This window comes from Cygnus olor, chromosome 3, assembly GCF_009769625.2.
Source record: "Cygnus olor isolate bCygOlo1 chromosome 3, bCygOlo1.pri.v2, whole genome shotgun sequence".
NCBI classification, from domain to species: Eukaryota; Metazoa; Chordata; class Aves; order Anseriformes; family Anatidae; genus Cygnus; species Cygnus olor.
Window position 1 is genome coordinate 80894969 of NC_049171.1, and position 12148 is coordinate 80907116.

Genomic DNA, 12148 nt, shown 5'->3' on the forward strand with positions numbered 1-12148 from the left:
GCTACTGGTGAGATTATGCTAAAAATTGGCACAAAGGCAGTTCACATTTCACAATCCTTTTGGGTGCCATTTATGGTCTCTATCTGCTAAATTTTACTAGTGGGAGTCCAATTGTGATATCCTTCCTATTTCTGATAATATGAAAAAGACTTTGAAACTCATCCTTTAACTAAATGTTCTGTTGATCAAAGCAAGTGAGAGATAATGTTCTTAGCACCATGAGAAGAACACTTCTGTAAAGTACTTTTTCCGTTCCCATATCAGGTTTCTAATTTCTAGAGCAAACAAAACCAGTGGCAGACATCTGAAAGGATTAATTACCCATCCATACTTGCCTAAAATGTTATTCCATATTTATTAATTTCTTTCATGTCAAAATAAAAAAAAACACAATCAAGTTCTTTCTGCCAGCATCACCTATTTTTAGGGTAACTAGGTAAATAGGTAAACTGTTATTTTACCCTGAAGTAGGTAAAATTAAAGGACTTTAAAATATTCTGTAATCAAATTATAGGGCAATGGGCCTGCTGGAGACATTTCCTTTTCCTCTAAAGCTCCATTTTTAGTAACTGGCACTTTCATTTCTCTCTATAATCACTCTGTTCACATTGGAAATTGGTGGTTTCAATGATGTTTTCTGTCTACGCCATTCTGGCAGCAAACTAGTTTTATTATGACAATGTGTAGTAACTGAGCCCAAGGTAATGAATACACCAATCACTGGGGTCAGATCAAGGTTCAACAGGAAAAGGTACGGCATTATTTTGACAATCATGTGAATGAAAGTTATAGGATAAGGTAAAATTCAGAAAGAAAGTAAGGTTTTAAGTTGCTTTAATGACTGTAAAACTGAAGTCTTCTGTGACTTCAGATGGATACAACAGATCTTTGAAAATCTTCCTGCCAGGATTATTTTGATTTTCCGGTGATCATTTTCAGTCAGTCTTTCTGTTCTTCAGAAAGGTGCTGATGCAGGTTGAGAACAGTGTTGTCAGCTCTGTGCTGTCTTCATACCTCCTTTCTTCATAAATAGAGTTTCCAGAACTTTATTTCTTACCTACTGGCCACAAAAGGCTTAAATGAGAGCAGCAGCTAGTGGCTTGTATTTCCATCGGAACATACTCCATTCTTGGAGAAGGCCGTGCTCTTTCATTCAGGTTGTTCCTGGTGTCTGTAGAAGTTATCCAAAACACTAGCAGTCTCAATAAAGGAGGAAAATACTTTATATTAGCAGCTGGATTTGGATGGTAAGCACAGGTGTTTTTTCGTTTGTTTGTTTGACTTAAATGATTTGTAGTTTGGAGTAATTCTGTAAGACAGTAATTGCTTGATAGTTGCTAGTACATGAACAGTGCCTTAGGAGCATGCCTCCAACATTGATAGTGGTGTCAATATTTTTTGCTGTGCTTTTACAAACAGCTCTAGTAATACTCAGATGAGAGAATATTACTTAGATATCAGGTGACACTGCTTTGAAGAACATTCATCACTTAATATTGCCAAATCCAATTCCTCATCTTCTTCAGTGAGACTGTACATCTTGGTGCAAGATGGAATTCTAGACTTCGAAGACAGGAACCAGGCCTGAGGTCATTCTTCAAAAGATGTAAGGAACAAAGTCAATGAAGGTTCAATATACACTGAAAGCAGGGAATCATCTGTATAACAAATACTTAGAAAGAAGGATGAGCTCAGTCAGACAAGAAGGCACGTGTATCATTTCCATATATTAAGCACAAAGTAAGAATGATTAAATAGAAGATCTGGCTCTCAGGTTGTGTTCTAACAGAAAATGACTTTAAAGCAGCTGTAAGTTTTTCACGGTAAAAGTTTAGTACAATATGCCTTGGCTTTGAATTCCTGACTAACATTTCTAACCAGGAAAAACTATTCAGCAGTCTGAACTATTGTATTTTGCCAGAATTTATATCTGAAAAATCTTCCCATTGGCTACTTCTGGAGAGAGTTCCAGAGTAGGGAGTGCTGTTGTGGTGGAAACATTTCAGTACATTGCACAAACAGCACCCCAAAAACTCTTCTCAGAAACAGAAAAATATCCCCTGAGATGCCAAAAATACTCAGATATGCAAAACCTACTATAATTTTACAGTATGACCATTGCTAGTGTTTTTTTAACCTTACTGGTCTCTAAGGTGTTTCTCTCTTTGTAAACATTGACTAGGTTTCAGAATAACTGAAATATCTGTTCCTTCCCCGTGTCCTCCTCCCCAGGTTTTATGTTTAACAACCTGTGCACTTACTTGCTTGTGTGTCAGTCTACCTTCTGCTTCACAAAGGAATTTATCTGCGGAGCTGCTTCATTGGGGTAAAGTCTGTGCCACAGACAGCTGTTGGCATATTCTGATAGGAGTCGACTTGTTTCAGACCAAATATTTTAGTATAGGAAAGCTGATTGTTCTAAACTGGATTTCATTTAATTTTATTTTGCACTCTCTTTTTAAAACATGTGATTCCTTTCTAATTTTAAGCCAAGGTGTGGACTGCCACCACAAAGGACAAGTCAATCTCCACTTTTTCTGTGATCTCATTTATTTATAAATAGAACAGTTCCCTGTTCTGGTTACCGTGCTGGCTGGGAATATATTCAGTGTACTAAGAAGGAGAGATTATCCCTTCCAACAGCAGCCTGTATTTACATTACCTTAAAGTGATTGTAGTCCTGTGGAATTAGGGACCCAACCACATGCTTTCACTAGAAGTCCTTTATTATTCCAACAAACGAATGTTTACGTGCACACAGCAAATACTGAGGCAGTACTAGGAATACCACTCACTTCCCTCATAAAGTAGGAGAACTACATTAACAGACAAGCCCAGTCATTTCCATATGTGAGCTTGACTAGGATTTTGTATTCCAATCTTCAAAATAAATTGCCAGTTTGCTAGGTTTTTGGAAATTTCATTAGCATCTGTAATAGCGTGTTGCACAAACATGATTATTGATGTATTGCTTTAATTACTTGGAAATGAAATATATTGGATGACTGTCTTGAGGCTATTTTAACACCCATCCATCCCTCATCTGCTTACTCTTCTCTGTTTTGTTTTAAAAACCTGGCTGTTCTATTTGGCTCCAATTCATGGAAACTTTCTTCCCTTCAAGATATCTTTAACACTTAAATTGAAAGATGTTCTCAAGTGCTGTCCTCAGGAGGAGTGGTTCTTAAATGTGCTTTCCTGAGCTTGAGCCTTCAAACTGAGTAAATGCTCCTTGTGTCAGGAGCTCAGGTATAGAAGGGCTCTAGTGGCAGACCACAATCGCAGGGTGTCCTCTTTCAGGTTTTAGCTAGTCTGTCAGCAAGATGGCAAGAAAAAATGTTTGCATAAATTGCCAGCAAGTCTTGCCTTGACTGGAACTTAACCGTCAATACAGACAGATCAAATTAATATAATTAAAAACCAACCAAACAAACCCAGACCAATAAAACGTAGCATAACTCTATCATCTAACATCTTGTTTAGACTATTATCCCGGCTCCAACCGTTACCGATAGCAGGCACAATGGAAGTGTGTAGAAGCAAGGCAGCACGGTGCCATGTGTGCCCAGAGCATTCTCCCAGCTGCCAGTAATTTGTGGGTCAGGAACTTGTGGAACATTGCACACCAATGGCAAAGATTTATTCTGGTTTTCTGCTATAGCAGTATCTTCTCTGGGACCTCTTCTGTATTTTCTCTCAGGAGGGACCTGCTATTCCTCCTATAAATTCTCAGCAGGCTATTGGATATGTTTCTTTGAAAAAAAGAAAAAAAGAAAAAAAAAAAAGAAAAAGAAAAAGAAAAAGGTTTACTGTTTGTGCTTTTATCTTTTACAAAGTCTTTGTTTCCCCTTATTATCTCGTTACATTTACCCTGTCAGAATTTATAATCCTATTTTCTTCACGTAATCCAAGAGAGAGGAAATCCTATCTCCTGTGAGATAAAATTCACTACCATCACCGCCAAAAAATACAAAAACTTAGTCCAGTCAAGCCTGATTATTTAACTGAAAACCAGACACCCCAAGGTGGCTGGTGGATGCCTGGGTGACCATCACGACTAGGTATGGCAGACACAGTGCTGTCAGACATGAAATGCCTGAGGTCCTATTTACTGATACTGTGATTAAATCAAAGATACAGAATTTAATGTCATGCAGCATGTTGCATAACAGTCTTGCTGTTGGTTGTTCCTCATCTAAGGACAACAGTCCATGGCAGTTCTAACTTTTAGCTTTGTTATTTGCTAACTGAAGGTGACAAAGCCTGATTTCCACAGCAAGCTGGAGAGCACCTGTACAGGCCAGCAAACAGTCCCGCTGCTTGGAAACAAAACTATGTAATTATCTGAAGTGACTTGTGGAAGAAGGGGCTGAAACATTAATAGTTTGATATACATATATATATAAATGTACATGTATTGTTACATTATTTAGCCATTGTATTACATTTCATTTTTTTCAATTTTTCATTTGAATATAGTTGCACATGCATTTGTAAGAAGTTGAACTTATACTTGTGGAAAACACAAATATAAACAGAAATTAATGAAAACACATTTTTTTATAGTTTTCATTCTTCCTCATAACAATCTATATTTCTGTCATCCACCCACACTGGCCTTGTGAACACTCCAAATTAAATATATTGATTATGCTTATGTCACACATTTCCTTCCATCTATAATAAGAAACTTGTTTTTTCATTTTATTTCAGAAAGAACAACTAAAAACATTCTTTTATGACTGACCCCAGCTGACTGCCCTTTGGCTCTTCCTCTTTGGGAGCTTGGGCAGATATTTCGTAAGAAACATTGCTTCTCCAAGCCAGACCAAGAACATGGATGGCCCAGTGTCTTTATTTGCAAAGGACAATTGACTGGGATAGCTATAGAGGAATAAATATTCTGCCAGCATTCTTTTGAATAGTTCCTCATGTCAACACCTAACTCAGAGTAATTTCTGCTTTCTATATGGTGGCATTTAACTGATGCGTTACTCTACGGACAGGATTTTCCTTAGCAGAGGCCAGTCGTTTGCCTTTTCTGAAGAGGCATCTTTCTTCCTGCAAGCTTTTACTGCCTATTTGCAAAGTGCTTTCCTTTCTAACCCAGCCACCAGACTTTTTCTGAACACCCTTTCCCCGCTTTTAACAGCTGTCCTTTAGAGCTTAAATGTTCCTGACTGGAGACGTTAACTTAAATCTAGTTTAATGATCTCATGGTTTCCTTGAATCTGATTTTGAAGGGAGGCACTTTATTTCTACTTGATCAGAACACAGCCATTCTTGTTTTGTTCTAAGGCAATAAATGAAGTAATATTTCCTTTGGTTTTATAAAGTATCCTTAGGTTTATCTGCTACTGTTGTACTTTCTAAATTACACCCCTCAATGGCCAGGAATGTCAGTATGCCTCTCCAGCCACCAGCTATAGATGGAAAGACATTAGTGCACCGTGTGGAAAATGAAGGCATAAGCCAAAAACTATTCCACCAGCACTTTCTGGCACCATAATTCAGGTGCTTGCAGGTAGTTTAGTTCTCCACAGCAAAGAGGGGAGGGGAGAATCGAGCCTGATTCACGCCACCTGCCAGTTTGTACCCTCCTTATACCTTTGATGGCTCTACATGCTTCCAATATACTTGCCTGCAGGCACGTAGAAGTGCATATAGAAGGCAGAAGGGGAGGGAAATACAAAATATTTTCATGTGCTAGAAAACCCAGTGAGACTGGGCAGTCTCAGATCTACTTTCTCTTGTAGTCGTCTGATGGTACTTAGGAGCTCAAGTCATCAACAACGACTCTATTACATGAGGTGCTGTACAGTGTATAAAGACTGCTCCTAATCTAAAGAACAGTTGGGAAATGTACAGATGAAATGCTAGATGGGATGTCATAATGCTAACAGAGACTTATGAGGACTTGTCAGGAGATCTTAGGCTGCTTAATACATTGAAGGCTTTTCAACTGTTAAAATGCATAAGTAAATCTTCCAGTTTTACAGGACAAAAAGAGATGTCAAGAAAAAAAATCAAAGGCAATGATTGTAGACCACAAGCCACAGAAAAAAACTTTTTACAGCCACATGGAAAACTAGACGGAGAACAAGACCTGACTGGTGTTCGTAACCACAGGATGTAAATACTAGGCCTTTGGGGTGACAAGTGTACTTGCTTGGCTGCTCCCTCACACCTGTTTTAATGTAAATTCATATCACCAATCAAATAACAAAAGAAGGTCTTGCCCTAGAGCAGTGTTCCCTGTCAGTGTCACTTGTTCATGCTGTGGTTACTGCTTGCAGATGCAAGAGGCTTCTTGTTTCTCACAATTTAATTTTTGAAGCCGGGATTCAATTTAGAACAAATGTTACCTGTGAGTGTTTCTTCATTTCTTTCATTTATGATTTTGATTTTTAAAAAATATATTTATTCATTGTTAGTATTTCCAGCAAAAGCAGTTCTTTAGAATGGTTCATATTTCTGGAACTGGTTCCTTAAATTTTCTTGTTTTCTAGCTCATGTTTGGGACTGAAATCCTTGTCACTCATCTTCTCGCTCCTGACCTCATGAGCTTCCTGCTCTCCTCTCTGTTTCTGCTCTCCTACCTAGAATTAATTGAACACTTGGGATGAGCGGGGATAGCATTGCCTCAAACCACTTTGATGTAAGAGGATATCCTGATCCCTGTAGAAAGGGTAAAGCAAATGCCACTGTTATGTCCGTGATCATAAGCAGTTTTCACAAAGGGATAAAATGTTGAAACCTAACAAGTTAGACTTTAAAACAATTGAATAAACTGTGGAGTTTCAAAGTCCTTTAAGGGAAAGAGAATTGACTATAAACATGCTTTTCTAATAGTTGATACCATGCTGTTGTTTGTCTGCTTAAGTCAGAGGAAGCCAAGTAGGGCACTGGTCTTTCAAAGTATTTTACACAGGATTCCCTTGCAGAAAATATTTAAAAGTTTGATGTTCAGTGGATGAAAACTATATTAACAGATGCTGTGCCCTCACTCAAATGGAGTCATGCCTGAGAGCTGGGAGTAATTCCTGAAGCTCTGTAATGCCACTCACGTCTTTCATGGCATGCAGATGTCCCTTCTTTCTGCCCCATGGTGCTTTTTCTGCTCTACCAGTGCAGAATGCATGTGGCCGCGTTACTTGGCTATTATTGTATTTCCCACGTTGCCTTTCCTATGTGGCCAAACCTTCCTACAGTCCTCCTTATTAGAAGCATTTTCAATGATCTCAAGCTGTTGAATACAAACTGCTGCACTTGCCAGGTTTAGTGTGATGCCATCTGTGGTGCACAGGCAGCAGAGTACACCTAGGGCTTGTGCTTAGCCCCCCTCCAGTGCTTGGGCCTTTATGTCCAAGCTAGTCTGTTTGGCCGAAAATACACCAGCAGGCTCTAGCTGCCGTGAACAGCCACACCTCAGGCTTCTACCTCCTGCCTGCTGGCCCTGGGCATGTATTTAAGCTCAGGTCTTCATCCTTGCTTCTTTCTTAAGCCATGTTGTGTATGTGCTATGCCTTGCTTGTCTTTGAGACTTCCTGGCTTGACCTCAGCCCTGTCTCATGACTACAGACTGGCACTCTCGTGCTCACTGGACTGTTGGCTGAACCTGCTAGGGTCACTGGACCTGCTTCTTTTTTGTTTGGGTACTGCAGGACCTTGTCCTTGCCTGTGAGGTTACAGCTCCTGCTTGCCTTGCCCTCACCCTCAGCTCCTGGCTTGCCTCCCCTGACAGAGCAGCCTGCTTGGCTGTTCCCTGACACCCACTTGCTTTCTACTCGTGCACCTTGTCACAGAACTACCTGACAGCCTGCATCTGCTCAGCAATTAACCCTTGTAACCTGCTCCATTTTCTGTGACCACTTCAGTGCAGCACAGGGAAGCAGCACAGCGAGTGCCTGCTCCCTCGGACACGATGCTAACTGGACAGTGGAGCACACAGGGCTTTAGTTAACCTCTGCTGGCTGCCACCCGCAACTGTGACTGCAGCTTCTGTCTACAGCTGAACCTACCCTGGCGCCAAGACCATCAAGTTCCCCTTCACAGGGTGAGTCCTGCAGCCCGGACTGGCTCCTGAGACACTCTCTGTCTGTTCAGTGGAAGGCTTCATAAATGGCTTGTGCTAGTCACATAGCTTGAGGGTGTCTGGCGATGTCGGGAGGAAGCTCTGCTAGGAAGCAAGGGAACTGCAGTTACCTTCAGAAACCCATTTCCATAAGCAGCCCAGAATGATCCAGGGCAGGTCTCATCCTGCACTGGACAGGGGCAGTACAGTTCTGACTTTGCCAGGCCATGATAATGGGGAAAAAGAAGCTGAGAATCTCATGCACATCCACAACAAAATGCTTTCTAACTCTCCGAGCTCAATGATCAGCAGGTGACACATCTAGCTGCATGGGACCCAAAGTACACGCTGGCCCTTTCCCCCCATCCTTCATGCCGGCAAAGGGCAGTTGGCAAGCCTGCAGTGGTTCTGTCTCTGTCTTCTGTTGACCTGATGTGGACGCCTGAAAGGCGCATACTGAAGCTTTTAAGATTGCTGCAAAATTTCATAATCATTTGAAACCTGTACCAAGTTGAAAGCAGTCAACACAGCCTTGCGCAGCAGGATGGAAAAGCTGTAAGGTTAAACCCCCTATTAAATTCCCAGTCCTCTTCATGCCTCCATTTTAGCCCTTTTAGGCATTTATACACTTTCTGATCAACTCAGATTCTGTAAAGAGATGTAAAAGATTATATTCAATTCAATTCAGAATGTTAGTGTCTTCAGAGCAATGGAGACTTTGTGCTTTTCTTAAAGTAGTGAAGTCCAAAATCTGTCCTATGGTAAGCAGAAAAAAATTTGTTGATATTCCTCTAAACTGTATAAATTTAATAAGCGTTTGGAATGTGCACAGAATTGGTCTTGAAACAATCAACTGTCTTTTGGTTTCTGGTAATATTTTGATCCTGCAGTAGGAATGTTAACATCAGAACTTGACCTAAATGCAACAAATCATTTCTTTTTGGGCCTCTAAAATCACTCTCTAAGTTGTGGGGGCTAGGAAATTAATTATTAAATTGAAATTGTAATTCTTGAGCACAGAGGAATTTCTGAAAATAAAAAACAACCCTAGTGTAACTTAGTCATCCAAAATAGGGCACGAATCCAGCTGCAGCAAAATAGCACAAGTCTTAAGTAACCTTACAGAACAGAGTGCCAAGAGCTGTGCTCTGAAATCAGATTAACCTGTTTTTGCTTTCTGAATTCTGCATGTTGGTTTGAATGCTTCACTTGGATATAATCCCTTGAAACATGACTGTTCTTTATTAACATGAATAATCCCACTTTTTAAAATGAGGATTAATTATGTGAATAGCTCATTGGAGCTATAGATCATAGGAATAAAGGCAGATAATGTAGGAATGAAAGGCATATTTTTGTAATAAATATTATAGAGGTATCTAAAATACACGCTCAAATGCTAAAAGAACATGCTGAGAATCAATGTTTGATCTTACCAACACATGAGATAAGTATACAATTTGAAAACCTGTGCGTAAGTAGAATAACAAACTGGTGAATCAGATCCTTGGCACTGGAGGAAAAAAAAAAGACGGCTTTGTTTCAAACACTACTTGTTTCTAAAAGATCAGTAAGAGTTTAGCTGTGTGCAGGGGGAGGTTGGGAAAATGGTAATTTGAAAGTACCTCCAAGTATCCTGGAAATACCAAAACTTGATCTGACTTAAAGATTTTATTTTTACTAAGGATATATATATATATATATACACATATATATATATATTGCTAAGAATATAAAGGATTTTTGGTAGGGATATTGGATTTGGAGTTCAATCCTGTTGCAATCAGGAAGATGTTACCTTCACTGAAGTACTGCTTCTAACCACTCTAAGAAACCAGGATGCTCAGCACACTGACGGATGCTTGCATGCATGATATCGTGTGTGCATAATATTGTGTGTGCAACAGATGCTTAAATAGGGCTAACTCCCAACAGTGTTACCTTTTTATCTACTGTTGGTGTCAAGATGGCATAGGAAGCAATTTTTGTGAAAAACCATAAAGCAATACAGCTTTGTAATCATAACTTTAAGTCTTTTTCATTTAGTTAATCATTGATATGTGTGAATATATTTCCTTTCATACAGATAGGTGCTGGGATGGCTAGGAGAGTATTTTGTCTTTTTAATACTGGTAACATGAAGGAGATTTTGAATGTACTTGTCAGACTGGAAAAAGTGATGTTTCAGGTATCAGCATGCTCTCAGAAGACACTACAAAGGCTGTGATCATATGATGTTACTACTTGCTCTAGGACCCTGATCTGTGGCTTCAAAATTTTTTCTCTGATGATTTACGAATCTTACTGATTGTCAAAATACATCAACCTCTCAAACCCTTTGAACTATTATGTATTTTTTGTATTATGCTGCTGCATTTGAGTCTTATTCATTACCTGGATCTTCTTTGTGACCACTATGCATGTGAAAATGTTTTCTCCATCTGAAAAAAATTATTCTACAGACTATCCATAGGAGTTGCTTACTTTACAGTAGCACGCTATTTTTGGAGGACATACACTGTCTTTTTTATTTATACGCTGAAAGTTCATCCCAATAAATCAGGCAAACTTGGGCTTTGGTGCAGAACTGACTTCAGATAAAATATTTGAGAACTTAAGCACCTTTATAAACCAAACATTTAATGTTACATTTAGTTTTTGCTATCCTTAAGTTTGCAAAATGACACTTGCAATACATAATGGCTAGGATTATGGTTGCCCCTGCACTCCTTAAATCACATCTGGTGAACAAGCGGCTTCCTAAACCAGTGTATAGGTTACCACCAAATACTACAAGTCTCAGTAAATTCAGGGGAAGACACAGAATTTAGGTTTCATTTGACCACCCACAGAGCTCCTGGCCAGCTCCCAAAAAGGGTGTACTGGAATAGGATGCGGGGTTTCTCAGACATGGGAATGATGGCACCTTTATGTTCTCCTTTCCTTTATGCCATCATTCCAGTGACTAAATTGCTTTTGGTGTTACTCTCAATGTAAGAAAGGGAATAGTATTTTGACAGCCTAATTCAACAAAATAAGAACACTCTATAAGACAAAGGAAAAGCACTCTTCAAGCTTAAGGGCATTCTTACTGCCAGTTCTTGAAGGTTTCCTGCAAACACACTGCGTATTAGAACTTCTCAGAGAAATAGCTGAGAAAAATCTTTGTAACTGCATGTGTGCAGGTGCCTAGGGATACAGACACATGCAGAGACTCCACACTGATGGGTACAGTAATCATTGAAATGAAGCCAAGAGAAGGGACACAAAATCTCCTAACAAATGCTGCAAATCATATTAAAGCTAAAGTTCCTTGTTACTGCTCCTTTGTTGGGCAATCTGGCTCGGTAATCACTGCCCTTGACCACTCACTGCTCTTCCCTTGAGCCTCTGGAGAATATCTTGCCTTAGTTGTGTTAGCTCAGTTGTCTGTGCTGCTCAAGCTTCGAAAGCAAATTAAACACAATCTGAGGCTGTGGTGCTGCTGCCCCCTCTTCCTACTACTGACCTTACATCAGCTCTGGAGGCCATACAGCTGCAGACAAATTGGACCAGAGAACTGTCTTCACTGAAAAATGACCTTTAAGGAAGAATTCTGGGTGACGGCTAGAGCCCGCACAGGGACAGGGATGGAAATACGAGGATGGAGCAGGGTGGAATTTGGGACCGCCTCTTCACAGCAGTGCACTGTCCAACTGGTTCCAACTGGTTGTGAATCTGCAGAGTAAACGGGATAATGTGAAATGATCCTTTTCAAAAGCACCTTCAAACCTTCAGCTTCTTTTTTTCCGCTGACCTACTTCACAGCGCAGTTACACAAACAACTGCATCGGCACACGCAAGGACGTGCTGATCTGTGGTGCAAAGATCTGTCGCCACAAAGCAACTGTGGAGACAGTGAGCTTTTTAACCTGAAATGCTGCCAAAGAAAAATTTCATAGCGTTGTACGGCATGATAAAAAAGCTGGAAGTTGTAGAAAGTTGAACAAGGAAATGCACAATGCTGAAATTCCTTAATGAATGGTTCTTAAAATGTTGCCCATCTCTAAAATACATGCAAATTCTGTGTAAAAG